General features: G+C 43.4%; 1 protein-coding gene across 3 annotated transcripts in view; it reads right to left on the bottom strand.

The window, feature by feature from the left end:
• Window positions 1–17,030, bottom strand: part of SH3BP2 (SH3 domain binding protein 2) — a 114,317-nt gene extending 97,287 nt beyond the window's left edge. Inside the window, exons 1-2 of one of the 3 annotated variants that reach the window (XM_069744869.1) lie at window positions 16,917–17,030; window positions 16,701–16,805 (exon numbers count right to left, since the gene is read on the bottom strand). The gene's annotated coding sequence lies outside the window, so the exon portion shown is untranslated. Of the gene's footprint in view, window positions 1–16,593; window positions 16,806–16,916 lie in introns of those variants that run through there. The other 2 variants (XM_069744868.1, XM_069744870.1) reach the window with 2 other exon arrangements.
• Between the last annotated feature and the right edge of the window lie 7,773 nt (window positions 17,031–24,803).

Raw genomic sequence — 24,803 nt, 5'->3', positions numbered from 1 at the left:
CCGGAGGAAACCCATGCAAACACGGAGAGAACATACAAACTTTTTGCAGATGTTGTCCTTGGTGGGATTTGAACCCAGGATTCCAGCGCTGCAAGGCTGCTGTGCTAACCACTGCACCACCGTGCTGCCCATGTATCTACCTATCTATTATCTATCTATCTATCTATTATCTATCTATTATCTATCTATTATCTCTCTATCTATCTATCTATCATCTATCTATCTATCATCTATCTATCTATTATCTATCTATCTATCTATCTATTTATCTATCTATTATCTATCTATTATCTATCTATTATCTATCTATCTATCTATTATCTATCTATCTATCTATTATCTATCTATCTATCTATTATCTATCTATTATCTATCTATCTATTATCTATCTATCTATTATCTATCTATTATCTATCTATCTATTATCTAGCTATCTATTATCTATCTATTATCTATTATCTATCTATCTATTATCTATCTATTATCTATCTATTATCTATCTATCTATCTATTATCTATTATCTATCTATTATCTATCTATTATCTATCTATTATCTATCTATCTATCCATCTATCTATCTATTATCTATCTATTATCTATTATCTATCTATTATCTATCTATCTATTATCTATCTATCTATCTATCTATCTATCTATCTATCATCTATCTATCTATTATCTATCTATTATCTATCTATCTATTATCTATCTATCTATCTATCTATCTATTATCTATCTATTATCTATCTATTATCTATCTATCTATTATCTATCTATCTATCTATCTATCTATTATCTATCTATTATCTATCTATCTATCTATTATCTATCTTTCTATCATCTATCTAGCTATCTATCTACGCATCTATCTAGATTTGCTCACTAGAATAACTTACGTTCCTGTCCTCATGGAGAACACATGGACCCTTGGCTGCCCTGAGCATTCATGTGTATGGTGGAATCAGGAGAGATACTGTAGCTCTTGCTGAAATAAGCATTTGGCTAATGGCTTTCTGACATGTATGGGACCTTCACTGTATTTTTCTCCTGGCAGCCTTGAACATTTTGTTGTTTTTATATTAATAAATACATACACAGTGAGGAAAATAAGCATTTTATACACTGCCAAATTTGCAAGTTTTCCCACCTACAAAGAACGGAGAGGTCTGCAATTTTTATCGTAGGTGCACTTCACTTATGAGAGACAGAATGTAAAAATAAAAACCAGAAAATCATGATTTTTTAATAATTAATTTGCATTTTATTGCATGAACTAAGTATTTGATCTTGGCCAACCAGCATGAATTCTGTCTCTCACAGGCCTGTTAGTTTTTCGGTAAGAAGCCTCCTGCTCTGCACTCATTACCTGTATTAATTGCATCTGTTTGATCTTGTTACCTTTATAAAAGACCCCTGTCCACACACTCAATCAATCACACTCCAACCATATTATTAACGTCATGAGCTAGGGAGATACTTTGGGAATTAAAAAAAACTAAATTAAAATGTCATAATTAATAAACTACCTTTAATTAGCAGATCAGACTTGTGCTGTGTTTTGTCTGTCTTGTTATATTGATAGAATTCTGTCTTAGAATGTTGGAACCTGAGCATGTGCAGTGAACGCTCCGCTATCTCCAGGTCACAGCCACGGAGCTTCCTACTGCACATGCTCAGAGAAGGGTTGCCCCTATACGGTTCATAGAGGAAAGGCCTTCTTGGATGACCCATTTAACATTCTGGTATGGCGTATGCCTATTCTAAGATTAGGCCATCAATATTGCAATCTCAGGAAAAAAAAATTCAGTCTGGGGAAGACAATAAACCACATGAAACTTGGGATGCAAAGCTGGCACACGAGGGCCCCCTAGAGTGACCAATGGTTTGGTATTGCTTTCTTCCAGGTATGTACGTACTCAGATTCCTCATTTATTATTTTGTGCATTTCTCACTTCTTATTTCACAAAGAATATACAAGATTATTACTAAAGCCAGAGAGGAAGAGGGAAATCAGATAAACCAAAAATTGTTTATAGGGAATCTGTCACCAGGTTATTGCTACCTAACCTGAGAGCAGGATGATGAAATGTCGTCTTTCTACACCCCTGGAAACATAACAGGGTACAAATGGATAATTGAAGATGTCTTAACCCAATCTGCACATTAAAATCGTCTATAGTTTTTGTACAAACAGTGCCACTCATATACATAGGCTGTGCCTGGTACTGCAATTTTCTCAGTTGACCAAAGGATTATTTCCAAAATTGCAAGTTATCCTCTATCCATTTCTGGGGGATCTGACCTTTGGGATCCCCAGAGACTCGTCTTGAGTGGAGTGAAGATTTTTGGCTTCCGCTCCATTCATTGTCTTAGACCAGCCGAATAAAGCCAAGTACAGCTCTCTGCTATTTCCAAGCCCCTTTCCTGGGATCGCTAAGGGGGTTCCATGGATAGGGGATCATTTTCTATTTTGGGAATTACCCTTTAATGGAGGTAAGTGTTGTGAATTCTGCTTTTGGGCTCCCTCCGGTGGTTGTAGGTGGTAATGCAGTTGTCTCTGGGCTGCAGTCCTGGACAGGTGTATCTACTGATTGCAGTTCTGACTGGAGTATTTAGGTTTGCAGGACTCACTAGTCCTTTCCAGTTGTCAATGTTTCTTGGGAAGTACTGGTTCTCTGTCTGGCTTCTCCTGCTTAGCTGCCAATTCAGCAAAGATAGTGTCTGTTTCTTTTTCTATGGCACACAAGCTGTGTGCTTGTTTTTGATTGTATTCCTGCTCTGAGTTTAGTAGTCTTTGGAGTTGCAGATATACGTTCCACGTCTTTAGTTAGATGGAGGAATTTTTGTATAATCTGCTGTGGATATTTTTGGAAGGGTTTTAATACTGACCGCACAGAATTCTGTCCTATCCTTTCCTATTTTAGCTAGAGTGGCCTCTTGTGCTAAATCCTGTTTTCTGACTGTGTTTGTCTTTCCTCTCCTACTCACAGCCAATATTTGTGGGGGGCTGCCTATCCTTTGGGGTTCTGCTCTGAGGCAAGATAGTATTCCTATTTCCATCTATAGGGGTATCTAGTCCTCCGGCTGTGTCGAGGTGTCTAGGGTTTGTTAGGCACACCCCACGGCTACTTCTAGTTGCGGTGTTAAGATCAGGATTTGCGGTCAGTATAGTTACCACTTACTCCAGTGAAAGTTTTCATGCTGCTCCAAGGTCACTGGATCATAACAGGTAAGGTGCAATAACCCACTGCTTTTCTAATCCTGCACAATCACCTTAGCCATAAAATTCCTACATGGTGACATAGAGGACAGAGACTAGAGGTGGTGAAGGCCTCTGCACATACATACATACAGAATGGTTGTCTAATAATCTACAGTACATACTTATCCTGTCCATATGGATGAGTCATATGCAAACCGGCCCTGACCACCTCCCCTGCCGTTGCGGTCTCTGAGATCATTATTTATTAGGAAGTAACATCATGTGACACGCGCTGGTATTTTAGCTTTATTTGAGACGATTAAGCTCCTCTTAAAAATTTGGTTAATGATAAACCAAGAAGTTGTGGTGGCATCGCATGATTCAAGGGGATAATCGCAAAGACACTTGTACTAAGTCAAAGGCGTAGAACGGGCCTGTAAGCCCAAGGGAACCAATGCCAAATCAATAACAGGGGCTTTGACCACCTTTACACTGGTGACTAAGTATTTCTCAGAGGGGGCTTTGGACTTGAGGATCTGAGTGTGACCTCAAATTCCTTTTCAGATTTTTTTCATTGTTACTCCACGGCTTTATGTTATGAGTATGGACCACGATGCTTGGACCGGCTGTGGGTAATGGGGACAGTCCAGCCCAAAAAAATATAAGAGCTTTTCCTATGCGTAAGGAGGACTACAATATGTATCAGTGTGTGAGGTGTAGGAAAAGCTCTTATATTTTTACAGCACTGGGGATGTCCTGTTTTATTGAAAATCCAAATAAAGTTTTTGCATATTTTTAATCCAATAAATGTCTGGATTCTCCCCATCACCCATGGCCAGTCCAAGCATCGTGGTCCATACTCATAACATAAAGATCCAGGGTGACAATGACAAAAATCTGAAAAGGACTTTGTGGTCACACTCAGATCCTCAGGTTCAAAGCCCTCTCTGAGAAATATTTAGACATTATTGTAAAGTTGGTAAAAGCCCCTGTTATTGATATGGCATTGGTTCCTTTGGGCTTACTGGCCCGTGCTATGCCTTTGACTTAGTACAAGTGTCTTTGCTTGATTGCTATTACCTTGCAGGAGTGGTTCTATAAGAGCCAAGGATCGCTGGCAACTTCATTATGAGTGAGCTGGATCACAACTTTTTATTCCTTAATTGGCCGTGAGTCTACTGATCCAAATTCGAGTGCCTCATAGGCGTAAGCTAGGAGACCCAGTGGCCGGTCCTAGCCTTGAATCTGGCCTATATCAATGGAAAGAATAAAAAACAGTGGCTCAGTGATTAGCACTGTTGTTTTGCAGTACTGGAGTCTTGAGTTCAAATCCCATCAAGGAAAACATCTACAAGCAGTTTGTATGTTCTACCCGTGTTGGTGTTGGGTCCCTCCAGTTGCCTCCAAAACTTCAAAGACATCCTGATAGGGAATTTATATTATGAGCCCCAATGGGGACAGTAATGATGATGTCTGTAAAGTACTGCGGAATTAATAGTGCTATATAGGTAAGCATTGTAAAGATAGGTAGCAAATCAAGCATACAATACAAGTCCATGAACAATCTATCTATGAGATGCATGATAAAGCCCTGCTGGGTAAACCCAAGGCAATGGCCAACGTTTGAGTAACTTCATGGTGTTTTCCCGAACAAATAATGGTATGGCAACCTTTAAGAACTAAATTTACTTCCAAGTCTTTGGGAAATTAATTGGAAGAACAGAGGAATGTTTTGCTCAGACAAAGCATATGTGCACACAATGTCTTTTTCAGGCGGAATCTGCTTGAAAAAGCACTAAAAAAAACACCAAAAATAATCATTGTCAAAATGACTTGCTGTGCAAATGTTCCATTTTTTGTCACTTATTTTTACCACTTCTGGCTTCGAAGTTGATAACTGATGTGAGTGGGCCATTTTTATGGTGTTTTCCTGATGTGTCTAAAAGGAGGCAGGTACACCGACATTTAGAAGATGCTGTGTGCACATGCACTTTATGGGGATTCTCTGCTTTGGACAATCCCAAATTGTAAGCAGGGACCATTGCCAATATACTGATCGCAAAGTCTTGTCTCGCTCAGATTCCTATTACGGTAATTAGCTTTAAACTTTTGAGAAATCCGGCAGTAAGTGTTCGATTTTTATCACAGCACAGGGTATTTAAGTCTTATCAGCTCCATGTGGGTTACTGTTGGGGTACATTATGTATATCAGAATGAAGCTAGAGATACATATTAGTTAATCAGACAGACATCTATCCAGACTCCCCCACATATAGGAGAGCTCAGTAGAGTGTTTTCAAAGGGGAGAAGAAAGCCACTGCCAGACTCCTCTGTTATCGGCTCATCTCACCTGAAAACAAAAGGCCATTGAAATCCCAATTGCCTAAATCCTTCTCTTGGGTGACAACAAGAAGGCCCAAATATCAAGTGGTTGGCCAGTCCCTCAGAACTTAACTGATTCAGCAGAGGTAATGCGTATGGGGGCGCCTAAGCTCTCATTACAATGACATCAAGGCTTTCCGGTCTCATGGCGGATCTGTCAGGATCCTTTTCAAAGAACCAATATCATGATTTCGTTTTTTCCTTAAATGGTTCTATCATCATTTTCTTAACTGGACAGAATAATGCAGCATAGTAAACAGGGGTGTAAGTGCAACCACAGTGGGTGCCTGTATACGATAACCAATACTATTACAAACTCGTGATAGTTGGCAGCCGTGTTATGAGATTTGGAATTGGGGCTCATAAGCTTCAAGTTACGGTTCTTATGGTAAAGTGTCCTCATTGTCAAAAAGTGAGAGAAACCAGAGAAGGACAAGGTAAAAAGTCAGCCAAATGTGGCAATTTGGTGGGATCAGTCAACTATCTCATGTGCATGGGGGTCTCCTAACTCCCATCCCTTTGTGGGTATGTTGAGGGACAGAAATATCTGGTATCTTGCACTCTGGCAGCTGCTTAGTGACCTCTCTATGTTGAAAACATGCACCTGGCAAAGAGTTAGGAAGAATAGTTAGCAGCCAAATTATTTAAGATTGTACTCAGAGACATAACCTAACTATGTGCTAATTCTGTAGAGACGGTACAAGGATGTGTAGCTCCACTGTTGATAAGACAAGATGGCACACCTGGTCTTGACTTTGTGTGAAAAAGACTTGGGTACATTAATAGATCACAGACTGCACATGAGTCAACAGTGTGATGCAGCAGCAAATAAAACAAACACAGTTCTAGGATGTATAAAGAGAAGTATAGAGTCTAGATCACATGAAGTAAATATCCCCCCTACTCCTCCTTGGTCAGGCCTCATCTGTAAAACTGTGTCCAGTTCTGGGGACCACATTTTAAAAAGATATTGAAAAACAGGAGCAAGTTCAGAGAAGATCTTCCAGGATGGTGAGGGCACTGCAAAGTATGTCCTACGAGGAACAGTTAAAGGATCTGGGAATGTTTAGCTTGCAAAAAAGAAGGCTAAGGCTATGTGCACACGTTGCAGAATTGCCCCCGGAAATTTCCGCAGCAATTCTGGTACTCCCTGCCGCGGGAAATACGCATGTAGAATTGACATACATATTCCCCCTAAACACTAGTGTTTTGCAAGTGTAATTAGCTTGCAGAATGCTAGCGTTTTCCAAGCGATCTGTAGCATCGCTTGGAAAACTGATTGACAGGTTGGTCACACTTGTCAAACATAGTGCACTCTATGCGCATCTATTCCCCCACCAACCTCCAACTGGCTGTCATTTACCGCCCCCCAGGGCCAGCCACCATCTTCTTTGACCACTTCACCACCTGGCTACTTCACTTCCTTTCTGCGGACATCCCCACTATCATCATGGGCGACTTCAACATACCCATTGACACTTCCCTCTCAGCTGCCACTAAACTTCTATCTCTCACTTCCTCCTTCAGCCTCACTCAATGGTCTTCTGCAGCCACTCACAAAGACGGTCACACACTGGACCTCATCTTCACCCGCCTCTGCTCTCTATCTAACCTCTCTAACTCACCTCTTCCTCTCTCTGACCACAACTTTCTCACATTCTCATCTCTCTCCACTCCATGTCTACAATCCCCACCCCACAAACTTTCACACCCTCGCAGAAATATTAAACATCTTGACCTACATTCATTCTCTGAATCCCTCCTCCCCCTCACAGGCATAAGTTCCATACACAATGCGGATGACGCTGCTGCTCTATATAATACCACAATAGCTGTAGCTTTGGAATCTGCTGCCCCACTTACACATACCAAAGCTCGCAAAATCAACAGACAGCCCTGGCACACCAGCCTGACCAAAGAACTTAGGCGAGCTTCCAGAGCTGCTGAGCGCAGATGGAAAAGATCCCACTCTAACGAGCACTTCATCGCATTCAAACAGTCCCTCACTACTTTCAAGACCACACTTGCCACAGCTAAACAAACCTACTTCTCATCTCTCATATCCTCCCTCTCTCACAACCCTAAACAGTTATTCAACACCTTCAATTCTCTCCTCCGTCCCCCAGCACCTCCTCCCTCCCCACTTATCTCTGCTGAAGACTTTGCCTCATTTTTCAAGCAGAAGATTGATAGTATTAGAGACAGTTTTGGTCAACAACCCCCAGAGCTCTTCCTCCCGATTTCACAGCCCTCCACCTCCAAAACCAACTTCTCCACCATTACAGAAGATCAACTCTCCACTCTACTCTCAAGATCACATCTCACCACCTGTGCACTTGACCCACTCCCATCCCACCTCATCCCAAACCTCACCACAATCTTCATCCCAACCCTAACCCATCTCTTCAACTTATCTCTAACAACTGGTGTTTTCCCCTCAAGCTTTAAACATGCCTCCATCACACCTATCCTCAAAAAGCCCTCTCTTGACCCATCCTCTGTATCTAGCTATCGCCCTATATCACTTCTCCCCTATGCCTCCAAACTACTGGAACAACACGTTTACCTTGAACTGTCCTCCCATCTCTCTTCCTGCTCCCTCTTTGACCGCCTACAATCTGGCTTCCGGTCACACCATTCCACCGAAACTGCCCTAACTAAAGTCACCAATGACCTCTTAACCGCCAAGAGCAAGCGACACTACTCTGTCCTCCTCCTCCTCGACCTGTCGGCTGCCTTTGACACAGTGGACCATTCCCTATTATTACAAACCCTCTCATCCCTTGGCATCGCAGACTTGGCCCTATCCTGGATCTCATCATACCTAACAGACCGGACATTCAGCGTCTCCCACTCACACACCACCTCCTCACCTCGCCCTCTATCTGTCGGAGTCCCACAAGGTTCAGTCCTTGGGCCCTTGCTCTTCTCCATTTACACCTTTGGCCTGGGACAGCTCATAGAATCTCATGGCTTTCAGTATCACCTCTATGCTGACGACACACAGATCTACATCTCTGGACCAGATATCACCTCCCTTCTAACCAGAATCCCTCAATGTCTGTCCACTATTTCATCCTTCTTCTCCGCTAGATTTTTGAAACTTAACATGGACAAAACAGAATTCATCATCTTTCCCCCATCTCACGCGACCCCCCCAACGAACCTATCAATTACAGTAAATGGCTGCCCACTCTCCCCAGTCCCACAAGCTCGCTGCCTCGGGGTAATCCTTGACGCTGATCTCTCCTTCAAACCACATATCCAAGCCCTTTCCACTTCCTGCCGACTGCAACTCAAAAATATTTCACGAATCCGTTCATTCCTCAACCATGAATCTGCAAAAACCCTAGTCCATGCCCTCATCATCTCTCGCCTTGACTACTGCAACCTCCTGCTCTGTGGCCTCCCCGCTAACACTCTCGCACCCCTCCAATCTATTCTAAACTCTGCTGCCCGACTAATCCACCTGTCCCCCCGCTATTCCCCGGCCTCTCCCCTCTGTCAATCCCTTCACTGGCTCCCCATTGCCCAGAGACTCCACTACAAAACCCTAACCATGACGTACAAAGCCATCCACAACCTGTCTCCTCCATACATCTGTGACCTCGTCTCCCGGTACTTACCTACCCGCAACCTCCGATCCTCACAAGATCTCCTACTCTACTCCCCTCTTATCTCCTCTTCCCACAATCGTATACAAGATTTCTCTCGCGTATCACCCCTACTCTGGAACCCTCTACCACAACACATCAGACTCTCGCCTACCATCGAAACCTTCAAAAAGAACCTGAAGACCCACCTCTTCAGACAAGCCTACAACCTGCAGCTACCACCGATCGACCAAACCGCTGCATGACCATCTCTACCCTCACCTACTGTATTCTCACCCATCCCTTGTAGATTGTGAGCCCTCGCGGGCAGGGTCCTCATTCCTCCTGTACCAGTTATGACTTGTATTGTTTAAGATTATTGTACTTGTTTTCATTATGTATACCCCTCCTCACATGTAAAGCGCCATGGAATAAATGGCGCTATAACAATAAATAATAATAATAATAATAATAATAATAAAGTGTGACCAACTTTTTACTATTGATGCTGCCTATGCAGCATCAATAGTAAAAAGATATAATGTTAAAAATAATAATAAAAAATCGTGATATTCTCACCTTCTGGCGTCCCCCGCAGCCTTCCCGCTCCTCACGATGCTCCCGGCAGTTCGCGAGACCGCTACGTCATCACAGGTCATTGTCGCAAGGAATTACTGGGAACAGGAGCGTTGCGTGAAGCGGGCAGGCTGCGGGGGCCGCCAGAAGGTCAAAATATCACGATTTTTTATTTTAATTCTTTTTTTTTAACAGGTACAGACATGGCCAAAAGTATTGACACCTCTGCAATTCTGTCAGATAATACTCAGTTTCTTCCTGAAAATGATTGCAAACACAAATTATTTGGTATTATTATCTTCATTTAATTTGTCTTAAATGAAAAAACACAAAAGAGAATGAAGCAAAAAGCAAAACATTGCTCATTTCACACAAAACTCCAAAAATGGTCTAGACAAAAGAGTTGGCACCCTCAGCCTAACACTTGGTTGCACAACCTTTAGCCAAAATAACTGCGACCAACCGCTTCCGGTAACCATCAATGAGTTTCTTACAATGCTCTGCTGGAATCTTAGACCATTCTTCTTTGGCAAACTGCTCCAGGTCCCTGATATTTGAAGGGTGCCTTCTCCAAACTGCCATTTTTAGATCTCACCACAGGTGTTCTATGGGATTCAGGTCTGGACTCATTGCTGGCCACTTTAGAAGTCTCCAGTGCTTTCTCTTAAACCATTTTCTAGTGCTTTTTGAAGTGTGTTTTGGGTCATTGTCCTGCTGGAAGACACATGACCTCTGAGGGAGACCCAGCTTTCTCACACTGGGCCCTACATTATGCTGCAAAATTTGTTGGTAGTCTTCAGACTTCATAATGCCATGCACACGGTCAAGCAGTCCAGTGCCAGAGGCAGCAAAGCAACCCCAAAACATCAGGGAACCTCCCCCATGTTTGACTGTAGGGACCGTGTTCTTTTCTTTGAATGCCTCTTTTTTTCTCCTGTAAACTCTATGTTGATGCCTTTGCCCAAAAAGCTCTACTTTTGTCTCATCTGACCAGAGAACATTCTTCCAAAATGTTTTAGGCTTTTTCAGGTAAGTTTTGGCAAACTCCCGCCTGGCTTTTTATGTCTCAGGGTAAGAAGTTGGGTCTTCCTGGGTCTCCTACCATACAGTCCCTTTTCATTAGAACGCCGACGGAAAGTACGGGTTGACACTGTTGTACCCTCGGACTGCTGGGCAGCTTGAACTTGTTTGGATGTTAGTCGAGGTTCTTTATCCAACATCCGTACAATCTTGCTTTGAAATCTCTTGTCAATTTTTCTTTTCCGTCCACATCTAGGGAGGTTAGCCACAGTGCCATGGGCTTTAAACTTCTTGATGACACTGCGCACGGTAGACACAGGAACATTCAGGTCTTTGGAGATGGACTTGTAGCCTTGAGATTGCTCATGCTTCCTCACAATTTGGATTCTCAAGTCCTCAGACAGTTCTTTGGTCTTTTTTCTTTTCTCCATGCTCAATGTGGTACACACAAGGACACAGGACAGAGGTTGAGTCAACTTTAATCCATGTCAACTGGCTGCAAGTGTGATTTAGTTATTGCCAACACCTGTTAGGTGCCACAGGTAAGTTACAGGTGCTGATAATTACACAAATTAGAGAAGCATCACATGATTTTTCGAACAGTGCCAATACTTTTGTCCACCCCCTTTTTTATGTTTGGTGTGGAATTATATCCAATTTGGCTTTAGGACAATTCTTTTTGTGTTTTTTCATTTAAGACAAATTAAATGAAGATAATAATAACAAAGAATTTGTGTTTGCAATCATTTTCAGGAAGAAATTGAGTATTATCTGACAGAATTGCAGGGGTGTCAATACTTTTGGCCATGACTGTATATGGTTCCCAGGGCCTGGAGGAGAGTCTCCTTGTCTCCACCCTGGGTACCAACTGCACATGATCCGCTTACTTCCCGCATAGTGGGCATAGCCCCATGCGGGAAGTAAGCGGATCAATGTATTCCTATGTGTGCGGAATCGTGGGGATTCCGCACACATAGGAATTTATTGATCCGCTTACTGAATATGCTGCGTTTTTTCCGAAATGCTATTCCGCTGCGGGGAAAAACGCAGCATGTGCACATAAAATGTGTAATGCATTATAAATGATGGGATGCTTATGTAAGCGTTTTTTCGGTTGGAAAACGGTTGGAAAAAACGCAAAAAAGCGCTAAAAATCCTGAACGTGTGCACATAGCCTAAGAAGAGACTTAATAGCTTAGTCACAGTATAGAGGGATCATCCTTATTCTCATTTGTACATTGAAACAATGGAATGAAACTGAAGGGGAAAAAATACAGATTAGATATTAGAAAAAACTTTTTGACAGTGAGGGTGATAAATGAGTGGAACAGGCGGCCATGAGAGGTGGTGAGTTCTCCTTCAATGGAAGTCTTCAAACAGAGGCTGGACAGACATCTGTCTGAGATGGTTTAGTGAATCCTGCATTGAGCAGGGGTTGGACACAATGACCCTGGAAATCCCTTCCAACTCTAACATTCTATGATTCTGATTAGAGTGGACAATCAGAAATGGTTGGAAACTCATGGCAGATGTCAGTCTATAGATGATGAGGCAAGACATCAGTTGACACCTCTCAGGTCACGGTTTGGACCATTGGGCACAGTACATCATCCTGCGCGGACACGTTTCCAGTTGAGACTTTGGAAGTTGAGACTGAGGCTTTGGAGCAGAGATTAGTTGCAAGAGGGAATTTATGGCCAACACCATCTGGTCGTTCAGCTGATATTCTAATGTGTATGGAGGCCCCCGACTCTTCCCGACTGATGATTGCCGGTGGGTTAATAATCAATCATGCCTGATTTTGTATGTTGGTCCTTTTTGTTCTCTAGAGATATCTGGCAGCCGCTCTGCAGAGTGAGCGCTCCTGTGTATGTGAGAGTAGGCCGAGAAAGGTGCCGGCCAAACCATCAGCAGAACCATCTATCGTCCAACAGCTATCCAACGTCTATCGAGGGCTTAAGGGCTCATTTAGATGGACCAATAAAGACAGTTAAATCATTTCCAATGGGCAAGATGCATGCTGATCGACAGCAAAAAACCCTTCCTGATTTCTTGCAGAAATATTTACCAGAAAACAAAAGAATAACTATTAAATTGCAAAGCAAAGTCTTTAAATAGGACTTAGGGTTTCCTCTTTCATCTGACCCGTATTAGAGGCTCTGCAATATATCTGGTCAGTGGGACGACCATTAGTAATACTGTCAATGACTCTTCTGTCATTCTGTACCATTGTGTATCGGAATAATCCCTCTAGTGCACATTTCCTACAGAGCAGAGACAGTTCCTCTACTACTAAAGATAGCATTTCTGTAAGAAAGGGGATCTTAAAGAAGTTGTCCACTACTTTACACTGATGCCCTATTCTTAGGATAGGGCATCAATGTCTGATCGGTCGGGGTCTGGCACTCGGCACCCCTGCACATCAACTGTTATCGGTGCCAGCAGCCGGCGGCCGGAAGTGCCTACTTGTGGACAAGTAGTGGACAACCTCTTAAGGAGTATGAGAAAGGCCCACATGGAATATGAGAACACCAGGTGAATAAGGTTCTTTACATCGGGGTGGCACCTAAAATGGGAGCAGAGATTGTGCTTGAAATATGTCCGAGGAGCCTGAAGAAGCCAAAAAGGACCCTCTGTCCAGTATAAGGAGACCTGTGTCATAAATGACCCTTCTTAGTTGAGGGACCTGTCATGTCATGTCATTGTTGACAGCGCACCTCCTGTTTACACGGGAAGATATGCTGCTGATAATGATAAAGAACGCTCGCTCATCTGCTGATCTCTGGCACGTTTACACGGCTACTTTTCTTGATGATATCTTAGCAGGAGATGACTTCATCTCGGCATCTGGGACATCATATTTCTACTGTCAGCAGGAGATAACACCAGCAACATTGAAGGTACCTTTAAAAAGGAGCACGTAGCAAATTGACAGCTTTTTCACCATTCGTGCAAAAGGAATATTTAGGGTCCATTTACACGGACCGACCAACGGAGGTAATTTACTAGCCTGTTTACACAGGCTGACCGCAGGAAACGAGCACTGACCAATCTGTAGCAGATCAGTGCGCACAGACTTGTGTGGTTCTCGGAAATGCGAGTCCTGATTAGACAGCACATTGCACCGCCGAGAATGTATGAACTTTCATGGTGCAGAGATGATTTCTTCACCCGTTGAGCATTATGCATATTTATCAGGTGATCCTGTTTACACTGAAAGACAATCAGGAGATAATAGTTCAAGACTATCTTTCACTGTAAATGAAGCTTTGCTTATCCATCATACATACTGTAGATAGCTAGATAATAGATAGATAATAGCTAGATAATAGATAGATAATAGCTAGATAATAGATAGATAGACATATAGATGGATAGACAGATGGATAGATAGACAGATAACAGATAGATTTATAGATAATAGATAGACAGATAACATAGATTTATAGATAAATAATAGATAGATAATAGATAGATGATAGATAGATATTAGATATATAGACAGATAATAGATAGATAGATAGATAGATAGTTAATAGATATAAATAATAGATAAATAATAGATAATGGAAAGATAAATAAATAATAAATAGATAATAGATACTGTGGATACATGATAGACAGATGATAGATATATATATAGATAGATAATAGATAATAGATTGATAATAGATATATAGATAATACATAGATAGATAAATAATAGATAATAGAAAAATAGATAATAGAAAGATAGATAATAGATAGATAGACAGATGATAGATAGATAATAGTTAGGTAATAGATAGATGGATATATGTGTAACAAATATCTTTAATCAAATAATAAAGCCTTAAAAATCATGAAAACCAATACACAATTCCCAATGCAATATGCAATATTTTATTAGAACAACAATAAAAGTGGTATGACCACGACAACTACAATAAACAAGGTGAATCTCAATTAAAAACAAAGCAGCTACAGGGCAGTAATAGATGTACACATAATTTTGTGAAGCATTCTTTGAAAATGGCCTTATACATCTATTACTGCCCTGTAGCTGCTTTGTTTTTAATTGAGATTCACCTTGTTTATTGTAGTTGTCGTGGTCATACCACTTTTATTGTTGTTCTAATAAAATATTGCACATTTTATTTTTCTTTGCATGCCTTCTTTTTTCCCTGGTATTCAATGGGAATTGTGTATTGGTATAGATGGATATAGTTAGATAATCGATAGATAGATAATAGATAAATAATAAATAGAAAAAAGATAGATAATAGATAGATAATAGGTTTTGTAACTTGTGATGTATCAATGCTCCTTTGTTAATACATTAATTATAAAAACACATCAGGCCCCAGGAATGTCGGCATGTATTAACCCATACCTCACTGCATCATTTCCATCATGTCAGCATCATTGCTAGATCTTCTCTCAGTAAACATGTATAAACTCATCCCCCATACAATACAATCTATCTACCGTCTAATGCGAGACCCTCTAACCAGCACAGAACGTGGCACTACACTCCGTGCACCGTGTGCCCCCGGTAGTTGTAGTATCTGCACCTTGCACACCGTTTTTGTAGTATCCGCACTGTGTGCCCCCGGTAGTTGTAGCATCCGCACCATGCGCCCCATTTTTATAGTATCTGCACCATGCGCCCCCTGTTTTTGTAGTATCTGCACCATGCACCCCCTGTTTTTGTAGTATCCGCACAGTGCACCTCAGTAGTTGTAGCATCCATACCGTGAGCCCCTGGTAGTTGTAGTATTTGCACAAGTGCGCCCCCGGTAGTTGTATCCGCACCATGCACCCCCTATTTTTGTAGTATCCGCATAGTGCGCCCCGATACTTGTAGTTTCTGCACCGTGCGCCCCGATAGTTGCAGTGTCTGCACTGTGCGCCGCCGATAGTTGTACTGTCTGCACCATGCACCCCCGGTAGTTGTACTGTCTGCACCGTGCACCCCCGGTAGTTGTAGTGTCTGCACCGTGCATCCCCGGTAGTTGTAGTGTCTGCACCGTGCATCCCCGGTTGTTATAGTGTCTGCACCGTGCACCCCCGGTAGTTGTAGTGTCTGCACCGTGCACCCCCGGTAGTTGTAGTGTCTGCACCGTGCACCCCCGGTAGTTGTAGTGTCTGCACCGTGCACCCCCGGTAGTTGTAGTGTCTGCACCGTGTACCCCCGGTAGTTGTAGTGTCTGCACCGTGCGCCCTCGGAAGTTATAGTATTCTCACAGTGCACCCCCGGTAGTTGTGGTATCCTCACCGTGCCCCCCAGTAGTTGTAGTATCCACACCATGCACCTCCGGAAGTTGTAGTATCCCTCCTTCTCACAGACATAGCAGAGCTGAGTTTGTAGTTTTACACAACAACTTATAATTTTACTACTTTTTTTCTTGTTTTTAAACTAGTTTTGACAATTCTCAGTAATGTTTGCTAGAGACGGGGGGCTGTATAAACAGCATGGGAAAGCATGGGGCCCAAACATTGCTCTCTCACAGGGGTCCCTGCAGCTGACACTTGGTGTTACCACATTATTGTCCATGTCTTTAGTTTGACTAAGGCTAATTTCACACATCAGGTTTTTGCCATCAGGCTCAATCTGGCGAATTATGAAAAAATCGGTTCCGGAAAAAAACGGAGAGTGAGAGACCCCAGAAGGGAAAACGCATGTTTAGTTAAAAAACGGAATCCGTCGCCGGATTCCGTCTTTGGACGGATCCGGCGCCACAGGCTTCCATTCTAGCAAATGCCAGATGGCGCCGGATCCGTCGCTGTCCGTTTTTTTGACGGACACAAAAAACGTTACTAATACATGAGGAACTTACACCCAACATTACCAGTGATTTCTGTCAGCCTCCTCAGTGGCTCCTTGGAATGATTGTCCCCACATGGCGACGTGTCGTACACTGCCAGTGCACCCCTGCTCCAGTACCTGTTCAGCAGAGCTGATGGTGCTCCCAGGGCTCAGCAGCTCCAGGCTCCTCGCTCAGTCTCTCCACATCTTCACACTGGGGCTGCAGGAAACCTACAGTCAGAGCTGGATACACAGAAAAGTGCAGTGTTCAGAGCTAGCACCTCCTTGTATCAGCCTGTGCCTCCCTGCGGCCCTCCCTCCCAATCCTCCCAGCCTCCCAGTCCATGCACTCACCTGTCCCCTGGATCTACCTGCGGGTGCTCGCCTCCTCTTGTAGTGCAATGTGTGGCCTCTCTATGACTTACACTAATATTATCAGCTGCATTTACCACCCATGTTTCCTTCCTGCCTTTTGTTCCTTTCTCTGCTCAGCTCTTCCCCTTGCAAGTGACACAAACTTTCTGCATTACTGTACTTGTCTTAAAGGGGTATTCCCGTCATCTTCAAGATCCTATCTCAATATGTACCTGGTGTAGTAATAATAAAAATATTAGCAAATACCTACAATTAGAAATGTTGTATAGTTTTGCTGATTCTCTTATGTTTCCGTATGTGAAGGCATTGCAGGACCTTAGGTATCCATGGTTATGACCACTAGCAACTAGCTACCTGTCACTATATCAGTGGTCGTAACCATGGATACCCAAGGTCCTCACTATGTCTCTTTCCTTATGTGCAGGCATTGTAGGACCCAGGAAAACATGCAGACATCTCAGACTCCAAACAGAGTTGGCAAATCTCTCAGGTGCCCCAGAATCCTCCTAAAATCATTTGGAAAGCAGCATTTTCTGAAGGTTTTGTGTGCGTGAAGTTGAACTGCTTTGTCATGAAATAAGCCCCAGCATCCATGCGCCCATTCAGTGTGGGGAAACACAGATCTGATAGGATCATGTCTTATGAAAGACTATAGATGTAAATAAGTTTGCACTGTGTGGATAGAAAGATGGAGAAGCTGCTCAACATTTTTCAATTTCCCTTAAGGAATTGCTATTTCCTCTTACTAATATGATATTGTAACTTAATCTAGAATAATTCTTATAGATTAATGGCCATTTTTCTTGGAAGGATAATTATGGAGACCTGCTTTGCAAAATTAGAGGGATCTACATATCTGTAGAGGGATTTTAGATTGTTAGCCTCAATGGGGTCAGTGCCAATAATGTTTAGAAAGCACTATGGAATTAATGGCGCTATATAAATGAGTAAAATAAATAAATAAATAAAAATAAGTTACCCTTTATTCATTGGACAGGGGATGAGTTCTCAATTGATGGAGGTTCAACCACTGTGTTCTTAAAATGTTGCAGAGGTAAAGCTGTTTTTGCTTGCAGCATCAGAGAACAACCATGCCGCTGTTCTAAGCCATAATCAGGAGCACACCATCTTCCAGCAAGTAGGAAGTTGGGAGGCTGGTGAACCTTGTGCTCCTGAAGCGAAATATTGGAGGCAGGGTTGCGGTGTGCTCCTGAAGCTTAATCTTGGAGGCAGGGGAGCTATGTGCTCCTGAAGCTAAATGTTGGAGGCATGGGAGCAGTGTGCTCCTGAAGCTAAATGTGCTCCTGAAGCTAAATGTTGGAGGCATAGCAGCGGCGTGCTCCTGAATCTAAATGTTGGAGTCATGGGAGCTTTGTGCTCCTGAAGCTAGAGGTTGGAGGCATGGGAGCAGTTCGCTTCTGAAGCTAAATGTTGGAGGAATGGGAGAAGTGTGCTCCTTAAGCTAAATGTGCTCCTGAAGCTAAATATTGGAGGCATGGGAGCAGTGTGTTCCTGAATCTAAATGTTGGGTCACGGGAGCGGTGTGCTTCTAAAGCTAAATGTTGGAGGCATGGGAGCAGTGTGCTTCTAAAGCTAAATGTTGGTGGCATCATGGGAGCAGTGTGCTCCTGAAGCTAAATGTTCTCCTGAAGCTAAATGTTAGAGGCATGGGAGCAGTGTACTCCTGCAGCTTAATCTTGGAAGCATTGCAGCAGTGTGCTCCTGAAACTAAATGTTGAGAAATCACTTTTAATATTAGTGTCAGAAAATAGTGCAATGAGCTTATGGCACATTTGAAGCTCTGGGTAGTCAGTCCTCAATAAACAGTCGAGGTGCAGAGCAGCATCTATTCTAGTTTCTGATGCAACCCCACAAATAGCATGTAGTTAGGTTAGGCTTTGATACCGAGTAGCCTCCCAGATATCTACAGTGGAACTGCAGGAGCAATGCGACTTTGAAGGACTAACTGCATGTAATACAATCCCCTGCCCTGATGGAGGACCATTTTTGGTAAAGAAAATAAAAGTTACTCGTACTTCCACAAAAGCTCTGCGTTACTCTCAATGTGAGCCCCCCTTTCATGCATGCTCAAAAAGCTGGTTATGCACCCAAAACCTTGAATCTTTACACATCTGTTCAGCAGAATAATCCTCGTAGGATTAGTTCTCTGCCTTTTGGCTAATGGTCAAAAGCAACCTACAAGGCTAAATTCCTATGACATTATGAATAGCGATCACGCTCCCAATGGACTTGTTGCTTCTTGCCTTGCATTATAGTAGTAAGTAAATGCACATAGTTTAAAATAAAACATGCATTGAAAATAAAATGGGTGACTACCTCCTGATACTATGCGACTAGGCTTTATATGCAAAGAAAACAGATTTATAGTTACTGCACCATGGAAATTCTGATAGAAAACAGCTCTGTAAATGGATTATGCTTCAGTGATCCTTGAATTTAAAAAATTATAATAGAAAGGACTATTGCATCAAACAATATACAGATGTAGCAGAGCTTAAAGGGGTTGTCTAGGCTTGAGGTAAAAGTCTGCAGTCACTCCATGTGACTGCAGTCTTGTGAATCTTCACTGCATGCATAGTCAGGATTCTCCGGCACCTGAGTCAGGAGCGATTGGACATGTGACCGCAACTATGTAATTGGCATATTTCCGGCCACATTCCAGCCTCGCTTAATACACTCAATATACTTGTATTAAGCGACACTCCGCACGTCTAATCAGCACATGATTGCATGTACGCAAATCACTTATTTGCAGTCACTCTCCCCCCTGATCCCGGAGAATCCTGACAGTGTGCAAACAGCACTGTGTGAGTATTCATATAGAGTGACTGCAGACTTGTTCCCCAAACCTAGATAACCTATTCAATGGTTACTTTCAGTTGATGCAAGGTCAATAGCTGTTCTTTTCACCTAGAAACCCTAAACTCTACCCAGCAGATGAGCATATATCAAATAGACTTTAAAAATTGGCGCAAATTAAAAGAAAAAAACTGTAAAAACACCAAAAACTAGATCAAAAAGGCAGTAATGAATCAAATATGTCTTGCAAGGGAACAGCAAGGCCCGTACTGTGACCCAAAAGGTCTTAAAGATAGGTACCCCCATGACTGGGATGTATGTATGCCAGAATCCTGATATAGGTAATTATACCATTTTGTGGTATGGGATTTCAGGGATCCCAAGAGGGTGTTTTGCCAGTAGTCCGGGGACAGGGTCATTTTCAAAGTGAGGGGAGGGGGAATCCAATAGCATTTTGTAACCATGGCCATACCTACTGTAATTGGTTTCAGTACCTCGGGTACAAAGGGTTCCCTGTGCGATCATAGGTCAGTCTGTTGGCTTGGAGTATTGAGGTCCTCCTGAATAACGTGAAAGCCTTAGCCGGAAAAAAAGGCATAAGCTGGTTGCAGGAGCAGCTGAAGGTTTTGAGTGGGGTCGGCAAGGCGGAGGTAACACCAGCGCTCCCAAACGGAAACAAAGGAGCCCCACAAGGGACACTCTAGTGCCTGATGCGAGTCGTCCAAGCCAACTGGCGACTAAGCACACTAGGAGGAGCTGCCCCGTTGGTGAGTGGATGCCATGGTGCGCTGACGTTATCACGGGCCGATACTCTTGCATCCCCGTAAGAAGGAGCACTGACATCATCTTGCGCCGATGCAGCCTCATCATCAATATGCGTGGCTGGATATATCAGTCACTTTGTCGGCCAAGAGATGCAAGCTGGCCTGAATGAAGGGCAATGAAGTTGCATTGGTCGGGCAAGAACCAGGTCGCTTGCACCGTCATCAGGTAGCAGTCAGGGGAAAGAAAGGACTCAGGTCTTTGGTCAATGGTGGAGGCCGTGTTGAGATACGGGGGGAAGCATGGCTGCCAAAGGAATGCTAGCTGCAGGTATTCAGCTGAAGTTCCATCCCCCCATGGTTTATTACAGTGACACTGTGGGGGCGACTTTGTGAGCGTCAGCCACAGCCATAGTCATGGCCCACATTTGTGTCTGCCACCCGCATCACATTTATACATTCCCATTGTCTCACTTGCCTGTGTCACGCTGCTGCAATGCAGGTAGGTGCAAGCCCCCCTATATGGTTATAGAGAGGAAGGAGGGCTGCACCTAGAAAAAGCAGGCCTGACATGCAGCAGCGAGGCTACCACTAGGTGACGTTTTATCACTCTGTAATGGGATAGTTGAAAATAATCATATAAAACCCAGCAAGACAGCAGGAAAGTAAAAACAAGCTGGGCCGATATAGTCTGTAGCGCAGTACCAAAGGAATAAACAAAACACAGAGTCAGAGACAAGCCAAAAGGTCAGTGACAGTCAGGAGCGAATAAGCCAAAGACAGAAGGCAAAAGCAGGTCAGGAAACAAGCCAAGTCAACACCAGGGGAGTAAATACGTAAATAGAAACAGTCAAGATGGGCATTGGGGAAAGCAGAGACACGGGTTCAGGCAGCTAATGCAGCAGGACAACTCAGAATATACCAGAGTCAGCTACATACGCCGTAGGCAGAACTATAACTGATAGCACCTGCAGGATGCAACAGAGATAAATAGCAAAACCTGAAACCAGACTGAGGCTGAGAAAAGTTAACCCCGACATGATCAGACCGGGGAGAGGGAAGACAGGACTCAAAACCTGGTCTGGATCATGACAGTACCCTCCTCTCAAGGGGGGGCCACCGGACCCCCAGGTTTCCTAAGATAACGTATGTGAAATGCCCAAAGCAGTCGATCAGCATGGACAGATCGCGTCGGGACCCAAGATCGATCCTCAGGACCATAACCCTCCAATAGACAAAATACTGAAGTGAATTGCAGACCATGCGAGAATCCACAATCCATTCCACTTCATACTCAGCCTGGCCATCCACAGAGACAGGATGTGGAGAGGATGGAGACCTAGCAGAGGAAGGTACAAATGACCTAAGAAGGGACTTATGGAACACATTGGGTATCCGAAGCGACGGAGGTAGGCGTAAGCGAAAGGCAACTGGATTGACAACCTCAATGATCTCGTAAGGACTAATAAACCTGGGCCCTAGCTTAGTAGAAGGAAGTTTCAGATGAATGTTCTTGGTAGACAGCCACACTTTATCTCCTACCAGGAATATAGGTCCTACAGAACGTCGCTTATCAGCAAAATGTTTATGTTTGCCCTGAGCCTCCCCAATGTTCTTTTGGACCTCCCTCCACACCTCCCCCAACCGTTGAACTGCCATATTAGCCCCTGCACATCCTGAATCCAGCATGGAAAATTCGCCAAAATGAGGGTGAAAGCCATAATTACAAAAGAATGGAAAGGTGCCAGTGGACTGGTTAATCCAATCGTTAAATGCAAACTCAGCCCCTGGCATCAAAGAACACCAATCTCCTGCTGAAACATAGCAAGACACCGCAAAATCTGTTGAAGTGACTGATTGGTCCTCTCCGTCTGACCATTAGTCTCGGGATGGTAGGCAGAGGAAAAAGTCAAGCAAATACCCAATTTTTTACAAAATGTCCTCCAAAATTTGGACACAAATTGTACCCATCTATCAGAAACCACACTCAAAGGCACGCCATGCAACCGCACAACGTGCTCAACAAACAACTTAGATAGTGTTTCTGCATTAGTCAATCTTGCCAGAGGTACAGAATGCGCCTGTTTACTGAATCTGTCAACCACTAGCCAGATTACAGTTTAGCCATTGGAAGGAGGGAGATCAGTGCTAAAATCCATGGACAAATAAGTCCAAGGTCTATCCGGAATTGGCAATGGCACCAATTCCCTGGCCGGCTGGTTATGGGAGCTCTTAGCACGGACAGAGGTATCACAAACAGACACAAACGCAGCGACATCAGAGGTCATGGAGGAACACCAAAACAGCCTAGCAATGGCTTTCCGGGTGGCTGAGATCCCCGGGTGCCCACTGAGAGCAGAATCATGGAACTCCCGGAGAACCCTCAACCGGTACTGAACCGGGACAAAAAGCTTATTACCAGGCAAAGAGGGAGGAGCAAGAAACTGTGCCTCCCAAATTTCACACTCGAATTCAGAGGATACCCCAGCAACAACAACCCCTTGCTGAAGAATGGAGGAAGGAGGTTCGGGGGGTGATATCGGATCAAAACTGTGAGATAAGGCATCCGCCTTGACATTCTTGGAACCAGGCCAAAAGATGATAGAAAAATGAAAACGAGAAAAAAAAGCAACCACCTCGCCTGCTTAGGAGTTAACCACTTGGCAGACTCAACGTAAGACAGGTTCTTGTGGTCTGTAATCAACATGATCCAATGAACCGCTCCCCTACAAAACGTGCCTTCATTCTTCAAAAGCCAATTTTATGGCCAATATCTCCCGGTTACTAACATCATATTTCCTCTCCGCAGAAGAAAGCTTCCTGGAGAAAAAGGCACATGGTCTTAAATTGGTCAAAGTAACGGGTCCCTAAGACAACACCCCTCCCACTCCCACCTCCGATGCATCCACCTCTACAATGAACGGTTCTGACGGATCGGGCTGAACCAATACAGGAGCAGACATAAAACACTTCTTTAATGTAGAAAATGCTTCAACCACCAAGGGTGACCAGACTTTGAGATCAGCCCCCTTGCGAGTGAGATCAGTGAGTGGCTTGACCACCTGATAAAACCCCTTGATGAATTTTCAATAATAATTGGCGAAACCCAGAAAGCTCCTGGACACAAAACAAACATTTTTCGAGTTTAGCGAACAGAGAATTTCCCCGTCACCTATGAAGAACAGCACATAAATGACGAATGTGGGATTCCTTGTCATGCGAGAAAACAAGGATATAATCCAGGTATACAACCATAAAGTGCCAGATAAATTCAGAAAAAACATAATTCATGAAGTTCTGAAACACCGCGGGCGCGTTCATGAGACCGAAGGGCATGACCAAATTTTCAAACAGACCCTCAGAGGTGAGAAATGCCATTTTTTACTCATCCCCTTCCCGAATGCGGATAAGGTTATATGCTCCCCTGAGATCGAGTTTGGAAAACCACTTAGCCCGAGACAATTGGTTATAAAGATCAGGAATGAGTGGGAGAGGGTAGGTATTTCTCACCATAATTTTATTTAGTTCCCGGAAGTCAAGGCACGAGCGTAAACCACCATCTTTTTTCTTAACAAAAAACAATCCAGTGGCCACAGGTGAGACAGAAGGACGGATGTGACCTTTGCGTAGACTATCAGAGATATAGTTTTTCATAGCGGTACGTTCTGGGCCAGAAAGATTTTACAAGCGGGCTTTGGGCAATTTACTGTAGAACCCAGAATAAGATTAATCGTACAATCATACGGACGATGTGGTGGCAAGACCTCAGCCTCTCTTTTTGGAGAACACGTCCTCAAAATCCTTCAGGTACTCCGGAATACCCTCCCGATTAAAGGCAAACACAAAAAAGCAGAAAGACAACCACCGGAACACTTAGGACCCCATTTAACAATATCATGAGATCCCCAGTGTATAACAGGATTATGCCTCTGTAACCAGGGGAACCCCAACACCAGTCCTGCAGGAAGATTATTCATAACATAACATGAGATTTGTTCCTGGTGCAAGGAACCCACCTTATGGTGGAACTCCACAGAGACAAACTTAATAACATTTTAAGCCAACGGTGTCTTATCAATGGCAATGATATGGATGGGAGTCTCTAGCCTAACTGTCCCTAAGTTTAACTTGGACACCACACTAGAGTCAATGAAGTTCATGGAATATCCACAGTCCACAAAAGCTGAAATGGATACATAACCACCTTCATAACACAGTTCCACCTCTAGCACAACTTTTGAAATGATGAAAATGGTGCCTGAGAGTCGGGGGGACCTCCTCAACA

This window comes from Ranitomeya imitator, chromosome 1 (assembly GCF_032444005.1).
Source record: "Ranitomeya imitator isolate aRanImi1 chromosome 1, aRanImi1.pri, whole genome shotgun sequence".
NCBI classification, from domain to species: domain Eukaryota; kingdom Metazoa; phylum Chordata; class Amphibia; order Anura; family Dendrobatidae; genus Ranitomeya; species Ranitomeya imitator.
Note: the sequence above shows the minus strand (reverse complement) of the source record. Positions and strands in the feature narration are given on the sequence as shown.